This window comes from Delphinus delphis, chromosome 9 (genome assembly GCF_949987515.2).
Source record: "Delphinus delphis chromosome 9, mDelDel1.2, whole genome shotgun sequence".
NCBI classification, from domain to species: domain Eukaryota; kingdom Metazoa; phylum Chordata; class Mammalia; order Artiodactyla; family Delphinidae; genus Delphinus; species Delphinus delphis.
In genome coordinates this window covers 24,791,834-24,816,009 of record NC_082691.1, presented here as the reverse complement: position 1 = coordinate 24,816,009, position 24,176 = coordinate 24,791,834, and the positions used below count along the sequence as shown (strand labels likewise).

Genomic DNA, 24,176 nt, shown 5'->3' with positions numbered 1-24,176 from the left:
GTGGTTGAGAGTCCGCCTGCCAATGCAGGGGACACGGGTTCGTGCCCCGGTCCGGGAAGATCCCACATGCCGCGGAGCAGCTGGGCCCGTGAGCCGTGGCCGCTGGGCCTGCACATCTGGAGCCTGTGCTCCGCAACGGGAGAGGCCACAACAGTGAGAGGACCGCGTACAGCAAAAAAAAAAAAAAAATTCTATAATTAGGTATTGTTAACCACATTTTTACAGAGGGCATAACTGACAAAGAAAATTAGAAAAATTAGATAAATGCTAAGATTTCCAGGATTTGTATGAAATAGGTCACCTTGGGTTTATGTATCCAGGTGACAAGTAATATCAAAGATTAGTCAGAAGACATAAGGATGCATGATCATGTAAGGCATTTTCTTGCCCATATCTAAATCCTTACCTTGTGTCAATATAAATCTCCCAGCAAATGCATTGTGCTATGCTACTGTGATGTTTCAGAATTATTTTCATTTTTTTCATATGCAGATTATAGTTAAAATAACTCATTTGTTCACAAAATTACTCAATTTAATAAACTATTCCTCCTTGTACTAGATATTTCTGGGTCCAGAAATTATGAAAATAAAATAAATAAAACTCTAGCTTCATGGAATGACAGACAGACATATAGAAAAATTATTATAAAATCAAACAATAGATGGTCTAATGGAAGGTTTATGGTACAGTGGAAAACCTACAGAGCGGGGAGGTTTTAGAAGGAGAGATGACAAACTTCTCAGAGAACCTGATATTCCAGCTTCTTCCTCAAGCATGAGTCAGAGAACAATTAACCATGTATTGGCTAACACAGAGAACACACTGGCTAACATAAAGGCAGAGAATATTTCTCCATCTTTTGAAGGATACAGGAGTTTCTACCAGAAGCCAGTGACTTCAAGGAAGAAAATGTAAAAAGTTGCTGTGGCAACATCAAAATATATAAGATTAGAGGAAATTCAATGCAAATGAATTGAGTGTCTGCTATGTCCAGGCACTGTTAGGGAAAAAAATGTAGTTTCACCTTAAAATTTAAAAGAAATTTGTATTAAACTACCAAAAGTTATAATCTTTTATTGCATAAAAACAGTACAAGTAAGAACTAAAAATTCTGCTTCAAAGCACAAAAATTTTACCGCATACGGAAAAAAGAAGAAAACCATACTGGATGCATTTTACAAGCATCTTTGTTATGTTACTATCTGGTGCCTATATAGATAAAGAAAGGCTCATTTAAATTTAGAAAATGAAAGCAAATATGTTGACTGTTATAAAAAAAAACCTACCAGTTTAATTTGAAAATGATGGAGATTAAAAGTAAAGGTGTATACATAACTTTGGAAGCACTTCAATGATTTTTAAGTTGAAAACTAGTCAGACTAAATGTATCAACGGTAAGTGTTTAAGGTAGTTACAGATTTCTTTGCTGTATTAAGTAATGTAAATTTTAAAAAAGATCTTAGTATGTCTCTATGTCTCTTATTATAGATAAAACTTATCACCTTACTATGAATGTTAGGGATTAGAGAAAGCAAACATTCATACTCAGGGCTAAGGAAACAAGAAACCTGAGGTTGTATAAATACTAATTCACAATAAGATAGAAAATTAATAATGCATTCTTATTTAAAAAAAAATAAACCTGGGGGAAAGTTATTTCCATTTGAAAGCACAGAGGAAAAATATTTTAAAATAAAAATTTCTTGCTTCTTCTATTTTTCACCATAAAACTTTCTGAAAGTATGTAGAGCCTAGATTGTAGCACTATGTCATGGAAGTTGGCTATTTAGAAGTACTGCTTTTCCTCTAATCTCCTTTATTCCCCTCACTTTAAAAGTTTTTTCACAATCTCAGATCACTCATTTTAAAATGGGCTCTACAGGTACCACCCAATTATAATGCTTTCTGATTATATTCACTTCCAAACTCTACTAACCTTACCAGACTCAGAGGCAACATGAGGACAGCACACTCTCTCCATGTGTAACCCTCTCTCTGGCGTCTGTTAGGCAGTTTGTCCTGGAGTCTCTCCCTCTTCTCTATCGCTCAACTGGATTAAGTAAGAAGCAGCAGAGGTTTGCTCTTGCCTATCTAATAGGTAACTCCCAGAGTCCCTGGGGGCACGGAGTGGACTCTTCTTGCCTTGAAATTCACTGAGCTTCAATGTCTAAACTCACAAATCAATGTTCAGGTACATGGGCAACCTCGTAGATTGAGACAACAGGTCAAATAATTATTTAAGTCTAACTGTAAATACAACCTAAATGGTATCTTGTGTCCTTTCCTCCTTTAGGCTAAGTGTAACCAAAGCTATTTCTGGCGAGTACTTTTAAAAGTCATTGAATTTATCTCCAGAATCTGTCTGGAGGGCAGTTGACACACTTGTTGCGTGTTGACTGACTTTTAAAATAACCACATCACCATTTTTATTCCTTGGAATATCACTTGGCATTTAATGTGTGAAATGATAATCTTATTAGAAGCTCATTTTTTGAAAAACCCAAATTATGTCATGTTATACATACGGCTGACACTGAGGGTGCTTACCATAGGCCAGACGCCATTCTAAGCACTCTATATGGATTATCTAAATTAATCTTCATAAAAATGACTTGAAATAAGAATTACTGTTTTGCTAATATTACAACTGGCAAAAATACTAAAGCACTGAGAGGCAAAAGGACTGAGAGGTTAAGTAAACTGCTCAAGGTCAAAGAGTGCTGAGCTACTATGGTTGTATCAATTAGGATGCTTTTGCCTGCAAGTAACATAATACTCCAATAAAGTAGATCAGAACATAGTGGGAACTACTCTACTTGTCAAGTAATAAATATTAGGAAATAATTATCAGCTTCCAAAATGCTAGCTTTTCTCCGAAGCAGCCATTTTACAATATTGGGCTGTCATACCATCTTGATAATACAGTTATTCGCTCAAATTGCACATACATGTGTATGTATATGCAATCAATGCTAAACAAAGACCGTAGAAATGCCACCACCTCTCCTGTCACAGAGGGGTATATTTCTTTAAAGGGAGAAAAAAATTACATGTTAAGTTTTCAAAATCAAATCAAAGTTCAAAATAAAAATCAAGTCGAAGTTTCCATCACTCCCAGAAAACAGAATTGTCTATCCTGACAAAGGGAATGTGAAATATAAAATTAACGAATCTAAAACAAAGAAAAGTTATCATGGTTACCTGATAAACCATGAAAACCCATGGAAGGGTTTTCCATTTGTTTTGGCAAGAAAGAAACTTTGGGGATGGCTGTATATTACTGAAGTGGAAATGAGTGTTATAGTCATAGACTCAGGTCTGCAAAAATGAAATTTCATTTTACCTCAAGCCTCCATTCTGCCTGGTCCAGCATAATTTAGTCACTTTTAAGAAACTTTTCATTTTTGATATTTCTCAGTCATTTCAAGTTTAAAACTGTGTTATATTTTTCTCAATAGGTGCTATTTTCAGAGGAGGAGATGAGAACACAGAGCATGCCCTCTCTAAATTTGTGGCTATAACTTTCCCTCATCCTGGTCCTGAGCACTTTGCAGGTGATGGCTCTTTTTCTCAGCTGACTTGCACAAACGTCAAGGGTCTTAAGCTCAGTGTTGGGGTCCCAGGGGCTCCATAACACATAACTGCCTACACACTACACACACAGCCCAGGATACTCCACTGCTCTGGTGCCATGACTGATGCAGTGTTTTCTGAGGCTTCTCTCTGAGTGACACTTCCACTCTGAGATCCTCACACTTGTGGGGTGAAAGGGGAGAAAGAACTTGCCTTCAGGAGTGAGTCTGCAGCGGGGCAGATCACAGCAGCTCTCTGGGATTTATTCACATCTAGGCTCCCACGTTCTCACTTCTATCCAAGCTTATGGCCATTTTTATCTTTTTTAGGACAGTGTTGGAAAACAGCGGTTTCAAGTTGACCATAACTATTTTCCAAGTCTTTATTAAAACCGAATAGTAACATAATGTCAGTTCCTTGTCTCCACTAAAAGTCCTCCCTCAATTTGCTGCTTCATATCTTGCAGTTAAAAAAGAGAATGAAGTGGGAGGAACAAAACTATATGGATTAATACCTCACAATATCATTTTATCATAGTATAAAAACTATAAATTCTGGGAAACAAACACATGATAGAAGTTTAGCTAAGAAAGAGATCAATGGGGACTAAATTCCTAAGAATACGGTCACAGAACTCTTAGATCCTTAATCGTCCCTAGAAGATTAGTTAAATGTGAAAAAGTGGAAGGAAGTGGGATTCTCAGCCAATAAAATTAGATAATCACATAAAGCATTTAGAAATGTAACTGGGATGTTTGAAAAAAGGCATGTGCACAAGCTAAGCCTGGTGTGCCATGAAGGTTCATATCTACAAGTAGAGAGAAGTATATTAGACCAGGTTATAGGAGACTTAAGTATCTGAACATAATCTGACAGAAAAGATTGAAGAAGGGAATGGCAAGATGATTTTAAGGTTTAAACGTGGCAGATTGAATACATTTTCACTTGCACCTGAAATCTCTTTAAAATGCAATTAATAGAGTTTACAAAAATATGAACACACATGTTCAGCTCAAAGATTTAGATGAGAGAAGACAGGAAACCAGTCAACATAGAGAAAGCCATAATGGACTAACAGTAATTGCTCAGCCTAACGTGTCATATTCTAAACATCTAGACATAGAGCAGAAGCCCAAAGAATCTACTATACAATCCCAGATAGGACCATGGGTGCATGGGAAGCAGAGTCTAACTTGGTTGAATATCTTTAGAAGTCCTAAACCCTAGATCTTCTCCCCATATACTCTGCACAGGCTGCTCCCTCTCCTTCCTCACCTGTCAGAAGGTGGGGTGTTTCTTTGGAGACTTGGAGTAAGAGATCTCTGGACCTAAGACCAGGAGGCCCAGCTAAGGCCAATGTTGAAATAAGTTTAAGTGAAAGTTCACATGCTGATTCCTCTTCCACTTTCACTTCCAGAACTCTACCAAGCAAAAGATTCCAGGATTCAAAAGTAGTGTTGATACTATTTTTTTTACATCTTTATTGGAATATAATTGCTTTACAATGGTGTGTTGGTTTCTGCTTTGTAACAAAGTGAATCAGTTATACATATACATGTGTTCTCATATCTCTTCCCTCTTGCATCTCCCTCCCTCCCACCCTCCCTATCCCACCCCTCCAGGTGGTCACAAAGCACCGAGCTGATCTCCCTGTGCTATGAAGCTGCTTCCCATTAGCTATCTATTTTACTTTGGTAGTGTATATATGTCCATGCCTCTCTCTCGCTTTGTCACAGCTTACCCTTCCCCCTCCCCATATCCTCAAGTCCATTCTCTAGTAGGTCTGTGTCTTTATTCCTGTCTTACCCCAAGTTCTTCATGACATTTTTTTTTTCTTAAATTCCATATATATGTGTTAGCATACGGTATTTGTCTCTCTCTTTCTGACTTACTTCAACTGTATGACAGACTCTAGGTCTATCCACCTCATTACAAATAGCTCAACTTCATTTCTTTTTATGGCTGAGTAATATTCCATTGTATATATGTGCCACATCGTCTTTATCCATTCATCTGTTGATGGACACTTAGGTTGCTTCCATGACATGGCTAATGTAAACAGAGATGCAATGAACATTTTGGTACATGACTCTTTTTGAATTATGGTTTTCTCAGGGTATATGCCCAGTAGTGGGATTGCTGGGTCATATGGTAGTTCTATTTGTAGTTTTTTAAGGAACCTCCATACTGTTCTCCATAGTGGCTGTACCAATTCACATTCCCACCAGCAGTGCAAGAGTGTTCCCTTTTCTCCACACCCTCTCCAGCATTTATTCTTTCTAGATTTTTTGATGATGGCCATTCTGACTGGTGTGAGATGATATCTCAAGGTTGCCCACTCTCACCACTCTTATTCAACATAGGTTTGGAAGTTTTAGCCACAGCAATCAGAGAAGAGAAGGAAATAAAAGGAATCCAAATCGGAAAAGAAGAAGTAAAGCTGTCACTGTTTGCAGATGACATGGTACTATACGTAGAGAATCCTAAAGATGCTACCAGAAAACTACTAGAGCTAATCAATGAATTTGGTAAAGTAGCAGGATACAAAATTAATGCACAGAAATCTCTGGCATTCCTGTACACTAACGATGAAAAATCTGAAAGTGAAATCAAGAAAACACTCCCATTTACCATTGCAACAAAAAGAATAAAATATCTAGGAATAAACCTACCTAAGGAGACCAAAGACCTGTATGCAGAAAATTATAAGACAATGATGAAAGAAATTAAAGATGATACAAATAGATGGAGAGATATACCATGTTCTTGGATAGGAAGAATCAACATTGTGAAAATGACTCTACTACCCAAAGCAATCTACAGATTCAATGCAATCCCTGTCAAACTACCACTGGCATTTTTCACAGAACTAGAACAAAAAATTTCACAATTTGTATGGAAACACAAAAGACCCCGAATAGCCAAAGCAATCTTGAGATACTACTTCTTAGTGGAAGTGGGGAGTTCAGAGAGCATAATGAAATGGTCAGACCCTTATCTGATCACTCCAGCGCAGTACTGCCCCATGGAAGTGTGATACGAGCCTCATGCTAAATATTCTTTTGAAATGTCCAGTAGCCACATTGAAAGTATAAGTAAATAGGTAATATTAATTTTAATATTATGTATTACTTAGTCCAGTATCATAACTACTATCATTTCAATCCACATAAATTATTAATGAGATTTTTTTTCAGCACAAAGTCTTGAAGTTTGATCTTTACTTCACTCTTGGAGGACACGTCCATTGGGATTAAGTACATTTCAAGTTCTCAATAGCCACCAGTGGCTAGTGGCTACCGTATTGGACAATGCAGCTCTAGATGAAATCTGTATTCATTTGGCCACAATCTTCAATATAAAGGGGCAATTAGCAGACATTTGAGGAATACTTCCAACTTGCGTGAAAAAAGTTAAAAACAAATCAGCAAACAATAAGGCTGAATACAAGAAAAGGGAATTAAAAAACACTAAATATTTTTGTGATTAATATCTTCAGACAACGAAGAGATGATGTTACATCATGAAATCACGAAATCCTGAAACCCAGAGAAATAAAAGGTAGCAATCTGGAAATTGAAAACCATGATTGTAGAAATAACACAGTCAAAAGAGCAAGCAGTTGGAATATCTGAGTACAGAGGAGCCTCTGGAGCAGCGTTAGAGTAGCCGTAGAATAGATCCAACCTCCACATAACAGGGTTTCTGAGAAAACAAGATAAAACCAGACAGACAGTGGGGAAATACGACACCGTGCATGAGTATTTTCTAGAATCCAAGGACATAAGTCTCCAGAGTGCAGGAACCCACCCAACTACAGCACAGTGGATAAAAAGGGCCACAGGACGTGGTACCTGCCTGTCTTCACGTCACAAGTACCAAGAATAAACAGAAGATCTTAAAACCTTCTGGTGGGTTTGGGAGTAATGTCACATATAAATCAGAAAGACAACAGACAGTAGCACTGGGAGTTTAGAAGTCAAATGAGCAATCTCTTCAAAAATCTGCAAAACTGATTTCCAACTGTTATTCTATGTGCAAACACATTTTCAAGAATGAGGATATAGACATTTTAATATATGCAAGGTCTTAAATTTTACTTTTCTTTTACTCTTTCTTAAGGAGCCCAAGAAATCCCAGAATATAAACTTTACCGAAACAAGGAAGTAAACGAAGAAATCGGAAGACGGGGGATTAAGGAAATAGCTAATCTGACAAATGAGGGGCAGAGGGAATTTCCAGGAAGAGCTGAAAGGAAGTTTCAGGGTAAGAAATATGTTACAGGTCGAGGGGAAAAAGAAAACCAAACAGTTAGTATTGGACCAGGAGGACAGAGGATTTAAGGATGCAATTATCACCAGGAAAACATAAATTGTACCAGAAAGAAAGCACTCTTCGTTTATTTCTTGGCTCTGCTGCTCAGAAAATTCATAATAATGATTTAAACAGTCAATAATATTAAAAAATAACTACACTGATTGGGTGGAAGATGGGAAGCATGTATATGGATGTGGTGGGTGGTGTGGTATTGTGTGTGATAACTATAAAAGTTAGATCCTTCTCTTCCACAGGAGGAAATTGTGTAAAGCAAAGCAATTTGTTTTTTTAAATCAAGGAGTAACACTTTAAGTATGTTATCTAGAAATGGTTCAGTGTCCTCCTTGGAAAGAAACATGGGGAATGGGAGACGGTGGGAAAAATAGGGCAATTGTCTTTTTATTTTTCTTCAAGCTTTGAAATACTATTTGACCGTTTTTTTTTTAATAGCAAACGTTCATTTGACAACCACATACATTTTTGAACAAATTATATTTGAACTGAGCCACGCTTACCAATCCTTTACTTTTTTTCCTATCTTGTGACTCTTATCTTCACTCTCTTGGCTTTGCTGTGGCTTCTTCATTTTCCTAAGAATTTCCCTGGAAACCTATGTTCTCAGGATACAGCTTTATTTTCTACTTTACTGAAAAGTTTGAGGCCATCTACTGTGTATCTCTTAACATCTCTCTAAAACACAGTACCTCCTTCACCCAGAAACTATAATCCCTCACCTGGAATCCTGAGCTCTTGTGAAGGTATTTTTGTGCATGGATAGTTCTTTAAATTCATGTTTCTGGTAGGGGATGGGTGTCGAAATTCCTGTAACGGCCATTTTGCTTACATCATTTCTGTTTAGTCTAAAAATGTTATTGAAGTCTTCACAAACAGTTGCTATATAATTCTATAATCAGAAAGTCAACACCAAAAATGCAATTCTTTCTTTGGAATTTGGCCAAGATATTATTGCCAGTTGCTTACTAGCTCCCAGTCACCGGCCCTGTAAATCTAGAACACTTTCTCCTGTTGAAATTATGTTCATTTGTCAATAATTAAAAAAAAAAGTACTTGGGAAACTTTAGTGTAATAGTATATACACAAAAGGAAGGAAATGGAAACACAGATTCACATAATAAATAATCAAATAAACCTAGCATTGGAAGATTCTTTATAGATCATCTGGAACAACTGCTTCATTTTAGCTAAGAGGCAGAGATAAGATGTTAGAAATTACTTTTTCAGTGTCACAGATAGTAAGAGAACAGAGACCAAGTTAATGTCTCCCAATTCTGAACGCTGAAAGGGGTATTAAAAATAATTAAATGATTTACTTTTCTGATGAGGAAACAAGAGTGTTCCTAATTGTTCATATATAGTTTGATTTAAAATCTTAACCATAAGATAATTTTGTAGCCATTTTACAGATGGGAAATCTGAGACACTGAGAGGTTACATAATTGATTCAAGGTCACAAAACTAATATGTGGTAGCTAACACTTGAACTCAAGTCTATCCAATGCCATGTAACCTCTAGTTTTTACATTTGGGAACTACTATCAGGAAAAACCACTGAAGCTTCCTCACTAAGCCTTCATGGGAGAAATTATAAAAAGTAGAAGTAAACAGAATTCCAAGCTTTGGGTTAAAACAAAGGAAAGGTGTTCAGGAACTAATTTATTCATCTGAACACTTACTGACCATCAACTATATATAGACTTTGAACTTGGCAATGGGACACTAAGATGAATAACATAGGGTCTTTAATAGATTGTGGTTTTGTTGAGAGAAGTTAGACTATAAAATAATGGAAGGGCTTCAGTGACAAAAGACATTTTCTAATCACACAGGAGGGAGAAAGGTCAGTACAAGCAGAAAGAACAGCATGCCTAAATTCAGAGGCGGGAGGGAATGACATATTTGGAAAATCATAAACCTTGATTTTTAGGGCAATAGCAAAAAGTGAGACAAATGGCTGAAGACCAGATGTTGAAGCTCCTTGTATAATATTCCAAGGAGCTTGAACTTTATTCTGGGAGCAGAACAGAATCGTTAAGTAATTGTAATTAGGGAAAGGGACAGGATAAGTGTTTTCACTTTTAAAGGGTCCAATTAAAAGCAGTAAATTGGGATGAGAATCTACATAGAAGACTAATAAAATAATACTGGAAAGACATATAGCCCTGAACTAAGACTTGTGTTCAGTCTAATGAAGAGAAGGTGTCCACCTTCAGAGTTTGGATTAGTGGGAAAATGGGCGCAGTTTATGGCAGCAGCCGTTGGAAAGAGGGCTGTAAAAATAAAAAGCAAGCCCTTACAGCCATCATCTTGAGTGGGAGAAATGCGCTTGCTAAGGGTTTTTGCTTTTTTTTCGATGGCACTCTGGAGCATAACAGCAGGGGTACAAAGAGGCGAAGTAATGAAAACTGGCTAAAAACTGAAGTAACAGTCCTGGTACAAGCAGAGACAATACACTAAAGATCAAAGGAACTGAGGGACTTAGCACTTCTTTTATACTGGCTCTGGTTGAAGCGACAAACATAGTATCTGCGCTACAAACAGCAGACCAGATAACAAGAGCAAGCACAGACTTCAGTTGACATTAAGAAGTATTTAATCTCCTAATTTCTCAATTTCCCCACTTCACATTCCAGGCTGAGGTTTGTGGAATTAGGGCCGTGTTCGACATCTTTTCCCCGGGTTGGGGGAAATATGTAGAGGGTGAGGAACAAAGGTCAGGAGATGGAGAGCTCTGATGCAAACGGCCACGGAACAGTAAGCAGGAGACATCGATCATTTGATTTACTTAGTCTAGGGTCAATAACTGGCCCTTGTCAGGAAGAAGATAAAATGATTATATGAAACTCCTTTTTGTTGAACATATTTATAATTTATCTTGTTTGGCCAGTAGGTGTGTAAAATGTAAATGCATTATGGCAGTTCAAAAAGGATAGGATGAGAGAGAAAGAGAATCTAAGCCTGAAGACAGTCAGAAAGAAAGGAGACTCTCCAAGAAATCATCTGGGTGGTTTTCGCAGATGAAAACAATTGCCACTGTTTGCCTCCAAGCCTGATATGCTCCGAGCAGCAAGGATTATATGTAAGCAAAAAAGAGAAAGCTGCCATTTTATTCTGGCTTAAGTCGTACGATAACTATTTTGAGAATATCTGTGATGTGTAAAGAATTTGCAGAAGCACACCATGTGCAGGAATATTTCAGGTAAGAAAACTGACTGACTCTAATCCTTTTGTTTTCATTTCAAATAGGTGCCTACTGCTGAAATGGGTACACAAAACACTCCTTTTGACAAAAAGCAGTAATAAATGTTCATCTGCAGCAAACTTCCAGACAGTAATATTAAAGAATATACATATCCGAAAGCACATTATACAAATCTGACCGCACATAAAATCGACTCTAAGAATAATAAGTTCCCAAGTAACCAATGGATATTTATTGGCATTATTCCCCTTTTATTACTGTTAACAAAGAATTAAATCAATTATCAGGATTCGGATGTAATTTAATTGAACCATTTAGATTTAAGGATCCAAAGTGCTGTCATTGGTTGTACAAGGCTTGAATAAACCCACCTCTAGGCCCATGACAGGCATCTGTAATCTTTAAAATGATTTAAACCTTGTTGTTTAATTAAAAGTTAAAATGTTTAACTGGAACTTTAACTCCTCAATTTCAGTTTCCCGTTCAGTAAATTATTATCTCTGGCTCACGTAAAATGTAGCTACATGTTTTACTCGAAAACAGGAAAGATGAAATAGAATCATACAAAAGAGTAAACCGTAAGGAGAAAGTGAAAAATGAGCATCTTTCTTTGTTTAGATCATATCTTCAAGGGTAACTAAAGGGCAAAGTCCATGAAGTTCAATAAGACATCTTCTCCTTATTAACAAGATAATATGATAAATAACGCAGAGCTGGAAAATAAATAGCTATTTCTTCTGTGCTGCCTTAATTCTATTTTAAAACCAACCAAAAGAACTCAAAGATGAAGAAACTTAATTTTACTTATGGGACTGTAACCTCGAATTGATTATATAGCTCATGTTTAAAGAGCATATATGTGTAAGTCAAAGAAAGTGTTATATTTAACAATATTCTAAATACCTTAAATATTACATTATGGAAAGATGTTTTCTCATGCATGACTAAGCCTAGTTTATACAGACTCATCTCACCTCCTCCCCTCCTCAGAGCCCCACAGCACTGCCTCTACAGACCTATGACAAGTTACAAAGCAAATTACCAGCACAGGACATTTGTCAATGGTTCTACCTATTTTAAATCCACACATTACTTAAATATTGAATATTACTCAGTCATGAACTTGAATCACTCACAAAATGTTCTTTTCTTTAAGCAAAACTTATGGTAATGATAGTCTATTATGTAAGAGAAAAAGTAAGATTATCCCATTTATTTTAGGAGGCATCTAGAATGTCTAAGTAGAAAGTTTTTTAACCACATTTACATTAGTTTAACTTAGATGTATATTTCCGGAGATATGTTGATTTATGATCATTCCCAGCTCCAAGATTCTACAGTCTCTGATTATTAAGCTCTTTCTCTCTGTAGTAAGTGGAAAGGCCCTCTAATTTCTTCACGAGTAACTTTCACTAAATAAAATTAAGATTTTATTCCATCTATTTCTTATCTGCCAATGGTATATATTTTCAGTTATATAACAAATCAGTGTTTATGGTATAAGTATGAAAAAATTAATCAATTCCCTAAGCAATTTGTATACTTTTATTATACCCAGATTAATCTTATCTTGTGGTTCTTATTGGTCACCATCGTACTGCTAGCGTAAGGGAATGAAATTTTGTATTAAAATACCCAGTGTGTTGAGGATGCCGTAGCACTTAGGGAGGAAATTACAAAGAAACTGTATGAAAATCTTATTGCCAAAGTAGTGGAAAGTGGATTTCATGGAAGTAGGTTTAATTACTGAAGTAGCAAAAAATTTTATCATGAGATAGAGAAAACAGCCCCTGACATCCAGGACCTGGCCTGGTGCTATCTGTTAGGTCTTGTTGTTTCTGGACACTGGCCTGGCACTCACAGCCTGGCCTTGGTATCCTCTTGTTGAATGTAAACAATTTCACAGAACATCGACGCTAGACGAGGGCACTCTATGATCATGAAGAATCAAGACAAAAACAAGACACTCTGTAATTGTGTCTGAATACAGACCAATCATGAACACTGTCTAAGCCACAGACACCACATGTCCCCCTTTCCTAGCTAATATGGGTCACCGCTGCTTCATCACCCAGCCAGTCTCCTCTTTCCTCTTCCTAGATAAGACTTATCAAGACACCACATGGTAAAAATCACCCTGCTTCCTAACGACATTCAAGTCAGAGCAGTGCTCTACTTCCTTAAACCCTCTCCCCAAATCACTCAACCGAAGTTCAAATTCTATAAGACATCCTTTCTGAACACCTCAGACCAAGTCACCATTGGTTCCATACGGTTTACACTTCTCCCTCTTTGCAATAAGTAATGAATTCAACTTTTTCAACTCTAGGCATCTTTCTGGCGGTCCCTGGCTGAAAGGCATGTACAGTAATAAGGCAGCTAAAAAGCTTGACTCCTCATGCCAGCGTTATCAGGAGGCTCTGACATATTTGGTAGCATAATTGCCTAGAATTTTGGAACAGAGTAAATAGAACTTCAAAGAAGGAAAATTAGAAGATGAGATAGTGATGAGGAACGGGAGAGATTATTATGGGGTTTGCAAAATGACGCTGGACAAAGATTTTGAGGTACAAGTAGCAGTTTCAAGTACGGAGTAGAAGATCCCTGCTGAGATGAGGACCACGGGCCAGGGCACAGGGAAGGGCAGGTCATCAGCCGAAGGACCATGAAACATCAAAGAGCTTTATAACCCTGTTTCAAAAGTATCAATAGGGCTTCCCTGGTGGCGCAGTGGTTGAGAGTCCGCCTGCCGATGCAGGGGACACGGGTTTGTGCCCCGGTCCGGGAGGATCCCACATGCCGCGGAGCGGCTGGGCCCATGAGCCATGGCCGCTGAGCCTGCGCATCCGGAGCCTGTGCTCCGCAACGGGAGAGGCCACAACAGTGAGAGGCCCGCGTACCGGAAAAAAAAAAAAGTATCAATAGCTAGAAGAGTATTTTAAGTCTGAACCACCAAGTCCCAGCCACTATGTTGAAGATATTATACTATTCTTATATCTGCAAAAGAGCACAAAAGAATAGCATAGTATCACTAGGGGACTAGGGACCCTCCCGGGAAAGGGCTATCAAGATAATAGTAGGTGAATTTTAAATGATTTAGAAGGGATTAAGACAAAGTCAGTATGTAGAAGGGATTAAAATTTTAGGTAATCATGGGCTTCCCTGGTGGCGCAGTGGTTGAGAATCTGCCTGCCAATGTAGGGGACACGGGTTCGATCCCTGGTCTGGGAAGATCCCACATGCCGCGGAGCAACTGGGCCCGTGAGCCACAATTACTGAGCCTGCGCATCTGGAGCCTGTGCTCTGCAACAAGAGGGGCTGCGATAGTGAGAGGCCCGTGCACCGTGATGAAGAGTGGCTCCTGCTTGCTGCAACTAGAGAAAGCCCTCGCACAGAAACGAAGACCCAACACAGCCATAAATAAATAAATAAACAAAACAAAAAAACGATATTTAAAAAAAATTTTTTTTAGGTGATCAGTGAGGTGGGGAGAACAGGGTACAAATGTAGATTAGGAAAACAATAAGAGTAATGATGATAATGATGATGAAGATAATTATAACAACAATGAGTTTCTTGAAAGCAGGCACTATGAGTACTGAGTTAAGCACTGTTGGGCTTCACCCCGCAGGCCTGCAAGCCCTGTGCTTGTCCAGCCTCAAGACTAGAGAAACAGCCTGGAGTCAGTGACAGAGACATCAGTGGTTCAGCGGATGAGGGATCTTACATGTGTGAAGCAAGGTCCTGGAGTGACAGTGCAGCAGACAATGAGCAGGACACACAGCAGTCTCTGCTGGGTGCAGGGGGTGGCACGGGAGGAAGGTTACCAGTTGACATCAGGTTGGGTCACTGGTTACCACGGAAACCAGCAGAGGAGCACATCCTTCACTTCCCCCTTTGATAAGCTATCTTGGTGGAGATGTTCTGATCCACAGATTAGAACAATCACTAGCTGGGGCCTGGGACAAGTTTGTAGGCGTTTATTGATTAGACTCAATGATTAACAGGGAAGGTCAGTCATGTGAGTAGGATGTAGGTGGGCGGGGACTGGTTGAGCAGTGGATGTACAGAGAGCAAGAGAATAGCCATCTTGCGTGGCCTGATCATACAAGCATTCTTGGTTATTCTCATGCACACCAATTTTTTGAGATCTGTGCCGAAATCTAATCTGATTTAAACAACTGTTAAAACTGAGCTGAGTGCCGTGAGATACTACTTCTGACTCCCTAGTTTCCAGCACTCACTTGCTAGTCCTTATTTTCCCAGAGAAGGAAGAATTTAGACTCGGAACTCGCCTTACCCATCATAGTACATGTCCTTCCCTAATCTTATCTTGCCCTCAACCTCTTGCCTACATGGCAAGCACCTGCCAGGCAGTCACGCCTGCAACCTGAACCAACTTCTGATCTGGCTCCCTTCACAGCCAGATCACAACCCAGAAGAGAAGCAAACTCTGTCTGCAGTCTTTCTGCAATGATCTTTACTGGTTCTCATATTGGATCGTTTCCCCTATCAAACTCTTCTGCATTTTTGAAAATTTCAGATTACTTTTGAAGCTACTTTCCTAGAACAGTTTGAATCATTAACTTTGCTTTTCATTTATTTATGCTTTTATTCCTCCAATGACACTCGCACATGTGTCATTAACCTATTGCCCTTGCAAGAGTAAAATAAAATAAATTCCTTAAGCATTCTTAGCCTGGACTTTTAATTGGGATAAAATGAGAGAATCAAAACAACAAAAACCTGATATATTTTCCTGCAAGTAGCTCACAGCATGCCTAGGAAGACAGATTTGTAAACAGACAATTATAATACATTGTGACACCTACACGCAGGTGGGGAGAAGAATGGTGGGTCATGGAAGGATGTGAAAGGACAGCAAAGGGATCAAAGGCATACCCCCAAAATACAGATGCATAAGAAAACATAAAACTACGGAAATATAAATAGTTTGGTATGGCTTTGGTTCAATGTGCGAGTTTTAGAAAAGACAAGAAAGGACATTGGAGAGGTGGGCAGAAATGACATCATGAAACCCTAACACGCATAATATACCACTGAGGGTTGTGCTTGAACACCTAGGAATTCATTCTCTCAGGAATTTCTCTTGAAAGCAATATAGAATCACTCAGGCATTTTAGGGAAGGAGTATATGATAAAAGTTGGATTTAGAAAGATGGTGGTGGTGTAACATGGAGAAGAGATTGGAGCTAAGGCATGAGAAAGTCTTTTGAAATAATCTAGGTAGGAAATGATATGGTCTGAATTCATGCAGTGGTTGAGGAAGAAGACATTGGGAAAGATTTCAGAGATATTTAGTAGAGATGAGGAGATATTTAGAAGGTAGCATGAACAGCTAACCTTTGGTGATTTACACTGCCTGTAGCAAAGAACAAATACTATACATACTGTGGTTTCCCAACAAGTAAGAAGTAGAGAAATCAAAATCTATTCATTGCCTGTTAGCAAATCTTAATGAGCTAGGTAGAGAGGTAAAAAATCAAAAATGGATTCTAGGTTTCAGGCTCGGAGTAACAAGATAAAAGGAAAGAATGGAGAGGAAATAAGAGATTTGGGTGGTGGGAGAGGATAGTTCTATCTAGCATTTTCACAAACTAGCTGCAGGACCCTGGGCCAGTATCTTAATCTCTGTGAGTCTGTTTACTCAGTCTTATGTGAGGGTAACACTGCCTATTTAAAATTATTGTGAGAATTAAATAATAATAGTTAACCCTTCTATAGCACTTGTGCAAGGCACTTGTGTAAGTATTTTACGTATAGTCACTTGTTTATTTTGAACTACTGAGCCATGAAGACGGTACTTTTATTATTCTTATTTAACAGCCAAGGAAGCAGAGACACAAAGAGGTTTACTATTTCGCCCAAGGTCACACAGCTGGTAAGTGGCAGATCCCAAGTTTCAAACCTTTTCAATCTAGCTGCGAGTGCATCTCAACCAATAATTTACACTGCCTCTCATTAAATACTAGGCATTTTGCATAATTATTATCAGAGTGCCCTGAGCCCACCAGTAGGTTATAATTAGCTCATATAATTTAATCCATCCTATTTGTTTAAAAGTATTTGCACAGTACATGCACGTGCACATATTGTACTGAACATTATAAGAGATTCAAGCAGAGGAAGAAACACACCACTCTTGGGTTTGTTTACAATTTAATTTTGAGCATAAAATGCACATCATGAATCAGAACAGAGTAACAAGGTTATGTGTTGAAAGAGGTTACAAACTTTCAGCTCCAGAGTAGGGCATCCCTGTCTACAAACTTGACCAGCAGGCACATAAATGGATAAGTCTAAAGCCCAGGGAAGAGAATGGGGTCATGAAATGCAGATGTGGGTCTCTTCAACATCTAGGTTATAGGTTGAAACCATAAAAACTAGATGTTGGTGTTGATGGGAAGGGGGGACCTAGAAAAACTGCAGAAAGGGAAATGAGAATGACAATCCAATGGCTAGGCCAGGACACAAAAGCTCACTTCACTTCTACGGGCCTCAGCGTCCTCACTTATAAAAATGAGTGGATCTTGGTTTAAGACTGTGCCAAGAACTATTCCCACTTCCAATGTTTGCAGCTTTTTCCATGAACAAATGTGAACATCGGGAGACCTGCTAAAAGTTGACTTCTAGCCTTAAGCCGCAGAAAAAAGCCAAGCTTCATAGCTGCTGCTCTGCCATGGTCAATAATTATTAACCAAGTTTCCTCCTCACAAAAGCCCATTCAGATGGTTTCAATTGCTTTTCTTTATTCTACAGGATTGCAGCTTCAGAAGTGCTCTTGCTGTTACTATGTACAGAGTTCCGCATGGGAGATGTGAGAGAGAAAACAAAATGGCATCTTTCAAACTCAGGAGGAATATTAATGGGGTAGAGAAGATAGTGGGAGTCATTATAGTAAGCTTCCTTTCTGCTTGCCTCTCAACATTAGAATTCACTTTTTTCCTTGCCTAATCCTGTTTTTCCTGACTTCGTCTGGTAAAACAGAACTTTGCTGAAATACTGTAATAGGACTGCAGTATAAGAATGCAAAACACAGAAGTTTGGCTAACTGGAGGCAAAGAAACTCTCAACGAGGTCTGGAAGGAACTCTGACCGGTGAATTGAGGAAGAGAACAGATAATGATGTCTGCATCTCTACTACCCACTGGCTTCTACATCCACCCCAAGGGAGGGTTTTGGAGGTATGTGTGATCAGGCTAGCAAAGAACAACTACTATACATACTGTGGTTTCCCAACAAGTAAGAAGTAGAGAAATCAAAATCTATTCGTTGCCTGTTAGCAAATCTTAAAGATGACCATTGGACCCAGAGTGCAACAACTGAGCAAAGAGCTCTTCTTTGGCTCTATCCAGAAACTTGGTACATGTAGTGAAGACACCTAAGAGACTGAACACACCAGCAAGCGCACCTAAGCTTTCCATGTAGATTGGGGAAAAGGACTAAAGCTTCAGTGGCATTAGCTGAGATGAATGAGCTTCACAGACTTGACTCACTGAGAAATTATCCCTGTCTGTGAGTTTACATACTTAGTGTAATATGAAATATAGAATGTTTCTGTGTTAAATTTTGTAATTAATTTTTTTTTTTTTGTGGTACGTGGGCCTCTCACTGTTGTGGCCTCTCCCGTTGCGGAGCACAGGCTCCGGACGCGCAGGCTCAGCGGCCATGGCTCACGGGCCCAGCCGCTCCGCGGCATGTGGGATCTTCCCAGACCGGGGCACGAACCCGCGTCCCCTGCATCGGCAGGCAGACTCTCAACCACTGCGCCACCAAGGAAGCCCTGTAATTAATTTTAATAGATGATTGCCCTATACACCCCCCTCCACCAATTGAAAAAAAAAAAAAAACAGACATTCTGGGAAAGGCGGGGTTGGTGCCAGTGATGGTGACTGTCCATGAAACTACCAACCTGAGAATTTCTCACTCAAAAAACTGCACACATCTATATATTACTTTAGAGTAGAGATTTATGTCAATTTGGATATTTTAAAAAGTGCTAAGTATAAGAGATAGGTAAAAAAACAAAGGTTTTAGATTATTTTAAATGACTAAAAATTCTTAAAATTCTATTCATAGACCTCATTGGAAGGTGAACATTTTGGGTTAGAAAAGATTTAGACCTAGTTGACATATATACACTACTATGTATAAAATAGATAACTAATGAGAACCTACTGTTTAACACAGGGAACCATACTCAATGATCTCTGGGGACCTAACTAGGAAGGAAATCTAAAAAAGAATGACTATATGTATAAGTACAACTGATTCACTTTGCTGTACAGCAGAAACTAACACAACATTGTTAAAGCAACTATACGCCAGTAAAAATTAATTAAAAAAATGATTTAGGGCTTCCCTGGTGGTGCAGTGGTTGGGAGTCCGCCTGCCAATGCAGGGGACACGGGTTCGTGCCCCAGTCCGGGAGGATCCCACATGCCGTGGAGCGGCCGGGCCCGTGAGCCATGGCCGCTGAGCCTGCGCGTCCGGAGCCTGTGCTCCGCAACGGGAGAGGCCACAGTAGTGAGAGGCCCAAGTACCGCAAAAAAAAAAAAAAAAAAGATTTAGACCTATTTTTGAATAAATGGATACAATCTGTCTATTGAGTGCTTACTATGTGTCCGGCATTGGATATTTCTAAGTTACAAATGACTCCTGCCTTCATGGAGCTTACATCACAGCAGGAAGTATAGACTCTACCTAAGAGCAAAGTTCTGTAAACAGAGCCCTTATCACTGAGCATTGCCCTTATCACAGCTCATGTTCTCTTGCACTGTAATTGCCTGTCTAACCTGACTGCTTGGATGTGACTTTTGACCAAGCAGCTCTTAAAAGGATCGGGCTCATATCAACTAGAGGTTTCCATGCAAACTAGAGGTCTTCCCCCCTAACCAAGAGACTCAGCTACAATTTAGATTATATATGTTCCCCATTTCAGACAAAAATAGTTCAACCAGAAATAAATTTAGGAAGCTATGAAACCTAAGCCTTCATAGTCTACAGTGCAGTTAGTTTTTTCTGGAGGTATTTCCATGTGCTGTATGTTAGTTAATTAGAATTTTAAGAGTTAATTATGCATTTGGAAAGGCAATGGCGAGAAGCTAACTCTGCCCGGTATCTTCCTTCTACTCCTCCTCTACATATAGCATTATTTTTAAGTCACTTGTTTAGCCTATTTTCTTCAGGAGACTGACCGCTGCTTAAGGGGTCTGTTTGTGGGCAGTGGTGGGAAAGTATCCACAGAATTCAACTTACGTCTTCATCGTTTACTAACTTAACTTTTTCTTTTTTAATTTTCATCAAAAGGTTTCATTCCATATAAACAAAATGTAGAACCACCACCTGAAAAAAAATCCTGGATCCTTATAAATGTCCAGCACAGTAAGGTTTCTAATAATGTTCTCTGTAGCCTACAACATTGTCTGACACACAGTAAGTGCTCATAAATATTTTTCAACAAATGCGTCAGTGAATAAGTGTATCTGAAAGATAGTGACTCCATTATCTATCCAACCAAAATAGCTTTTTGCTGTTTTAGGGTTCTGCCTTAAAGTAAGAATACTTGTAGAAAAGATCCCACTTATTAAAATGTATGCCTGCTCTGAGAAGGCCTGTTTAGGGTCCATGCTTTGGGCTCACTGTACTGAATAACCTTTTATTACTTTATTTCTAAAGCTTCCTAGAGTGAGACACAAGAAAGACCCCTTACAATAGCATCTGTTACATTTCAAATAGAGTAATGATGAAGTTCCACATAGAACAAAGTGAGCCTCCAAATGAATTTCAGTAAGACTGCGTTCTCATGACTACTACTATCCCTTTTGATTTCCTAAAAATTAAAGTGGGAGAAATGTAAGATATAAGTTTGGAAGATTTAATAAGAAAAAAACCAACATTAAGAGATCAAACTAATCATTTTTAAAACTGTTCTCATTCCACTTTTAAACTTCACAAACACTGAAGGGTGAACAATGCTTTTCTATTATGAGCACACTCTGGAGACCTTGGTGACTGTAGCCAAGCTGTCTGCTATGTCCCCTCCAGAATGTTTGCCAGTTTTCTGTCATTTCCTCCTTCAGATGCTAGTGTTTGTGTGACAAAGGTCTCTGGGTATATTTCAAAACATCTTAAACTATTAACAGTGTACTATCAAGCACCGATTTAACAGTGTTATTTATTCTCCACACGACTAAATTTGTCAGAAGACACAAAGCAGAATTCACCTTACCCTTCTCCATAAAGAAATGGCTGGAAAGTTCATTGTGGAATCACTGGCATACCTACTAACTGCCCTTTGTAATGGAGAAAAGTTTCCAGTGGCTTAGCCAATACCTATACTTCAACATAAAACACACGAAACAGTAAAACTATTTACTGAACTATATTTCTCTTTTTATTCCCTGGGCACTTAAGCTAGCTTTAGACTCTTTCCTTTTCCTGACAATTCATTGTTTGTGATTGAGAGAATCGTTTTGGATTAGGCATTATTTCTGATTCCAGGAACCTGATATGGAAATAGCATCCCTCCTCCACCAGCACCGCCCTGCTTCTTACTCCAGATCTTTTAGGTTGTAGTAAAGTGGCGACACACTTTTCAATTTTCATCCAAAAGCATCAAAACATATAAACAACTGACCAATAAAAAACACTTCTCATTTTAAAGCATTTCTTTCTCATTTCAAAATTTTATGAATTTTTTTCAAAGAATTCAACTGTGAAGCTTCGATTGTAAACACTATTAAATTCCTTAATTAGTAATCTCAATCAGCAATCTGTGCTAAAGGCAAAACTAGCCTTAGTCACATCAACAGCAATATATTACTCTGTATTTTTTCGCTCTAAGAAAAATATATTCTTCCATTTGATTGGTCCACTCTGCAGTCTCACTAATTTGTTAGCACTTTAAAGCCTTTTGCTTTTTCCTTTTCTTTTTTTTTTTCCTAACAATGATTCTTCTGAGTTCAGGAGCTAACCTTCTTTTCCCAGGTGAAAATCATTTTATTACCGTCAGGTGTTGGTTTTCTTTCTGAAACTCTGGGAACAGTTCATTGCAAAGTCCTGATTGTCCTTTACAAAATGATCCTATTCCAAATAATTACAGTTTGTGTTGTACGTCATCTGAAAATATCTCTCCTTTCCCCTTGTCAGGATTGCAGGAGTCTCATATATGGCCCCACAAATCGCACTTCTATTACTTAGTCAGGTATACCTGAGAACAAGACGGGTTGCCTATTTCTCTTCATCTGATCCTGATTCTACCTGAGTTCTGAATTCTCTCACAGGAAGTGAACAAAAGTTAATACTTTTATAAGTATCAGTCTAGAATGCTTTCCCCTGAATTCAGCACAGCTCCAAGAAACCATTCTCCAAAGAATAAAAGGAAATGACCTTCTTTAAAGGTAAAGAAACCTGTCCAATTCATTCTCAGACTTCGTAGCATAGCATAGAGAGTCAGAGGGGACTGCTTTTTTTTGTATCAGCACTTAATTTTGTCTCTAAATAAGTATATCCTTAAGTTTCCTGTCTGAGTAAGTCATTACTCTAGCATTCTTTGAAGTGTTTCCTGGTCTTATATAGCCATTGTATGAAACATACCATGTAACAAAAATTCTTCTATGTAACAAAATCCCCTCCCCTCAAATATCTGGTGCCCACAGTCAATACAATTTCTGTGATCAATAAGCTTATGTATGGAATGATTTTTTTTCCTTCTAGGAGTCAGTTTGTAAAGAGGATTGAGTCTTTTAAATTATCAGTCCTGACAACACACCAAAAAACATTTTTAGCTCCCATGAACACAGGTCATTCAACTTCTAGTCTCATTTAAAACATGTTTTTCCAGTTTGGAAGCAAAAAACTGAACTGGTCAGAATTTTAGAGCATCCTTTTCAAAAGAGTAACATTTTTAAAAGAAGATGCACAGAAATTGAAATAAAATAAGAAATCACTTTAGGTTAGGACATGCCAGATCAACTAAGAGAATCTGAAGGAAGAAAAATTTCCACTAAAATTGTACTTTTTAAAATAATTAGTTCAAGTTTCTGATATTTTCTAAATAAAAGGTAGGAAAATATGCAAATGGAATTTCATAGGATGAATTGAGAGACTAGTGGAAATGAAACATTTGTGTTAAGTCTGTCCATTTAGTTGAAAGTTTATAACTCTGTTAAAAGAAGCATCATAAACTAATTATACCAGTTAATGTTTATCTTCTTAAGGAGTTAGAAATAACAATTACTAATACTTACTAGATGATAGTCCATCAACTACAAAGACATTTATAGCCACACCCCTAAACAAATAATTGTGCTCACCAACTTCTAGAGGCGCTTGCTTGCCCAGAGGTAGGATCTTAAAACTGGCTTCAGGGTGACTGTTGTAGGAGGAGATGCAGAAAATAAACACATGATTTCCACAGCACAGCAGCTGAGAACTCAGAAATGAGGCTCAGGGTCCTGACGACTCCTCTGTATTTAAGGTTATCCTGACATGTGAAAGCCATTGACATCCTGAGACTTCCAGTGCTTCAGACGCATGCCTAAACCGAGATAAATATAGATCCCTGACACCTGAGCCAGATGAAATGAAAATTAACTTGAAAAAAAAAATCTCACTCATTTTGTGCCTCAGGTGAGGAAAATAAAACCCTTAATCCTTTTCCTTTTAAAACCTGTTATGCCCCTTAACAGATAGCTGCTTTGCTTCTGAAACACGGGAATTCAGATCATCAATCTTAAACAATCAATCTGCTTCCCTCTATGATTAGCATTTGCTGTGATAGGTTTGAATTTTCCTTGATGAAGTATGAAAAAACATAATAGTGAATATTAAATATTTATTCAACAAACTTTTGGGGGGAAATTTTGCAGATGAGTCCTTGAAACGTGAATATCTATTTGGTAAACTTTCTAGTATTTTTTATCCTACATGGGTTAAGTAGTAATTTGGTCCATTTTGGTTTGCCTCAGTTAACAAGGCAGAAAGCGTCACGCATTGCCATCGTGCTTCGTTTTAAGTTAATCTTTTGGTATAGGTGTAT

At 38.3% G+C, this 24,176-nt stretch overlaps 1 protein-coding gene across 3 annotated transcripts in view; it reads right to left on the bottom strand.

The window, feature by feature from the left end:
- LOC132430955 (platelet glycoprotein 4) overlaps window positions 1-23,470 on the bottom strand; it is an 83,137-nt gene extending 59,667 nt beyond the window's left edge. The window contains exon 1 of one of the 3 annotated variants that reach the window (XM_060020329.1): window positions 23,452-23,470. The gene's annotated coding sequence lies outside the window, so the exon portion shown is untranslated. Of the gene's footprint in view, window positions 1-1,939; window positions 1,970-23,451 lie in introns of those variants that run through there. The other 2 variants (XM_060020328.1, XM_060020330.1) reach the window with 2 other exon arrangements.
- Between the last annotated feature and the right edge of the window lie 706 nt (window positions 23,471-24,176).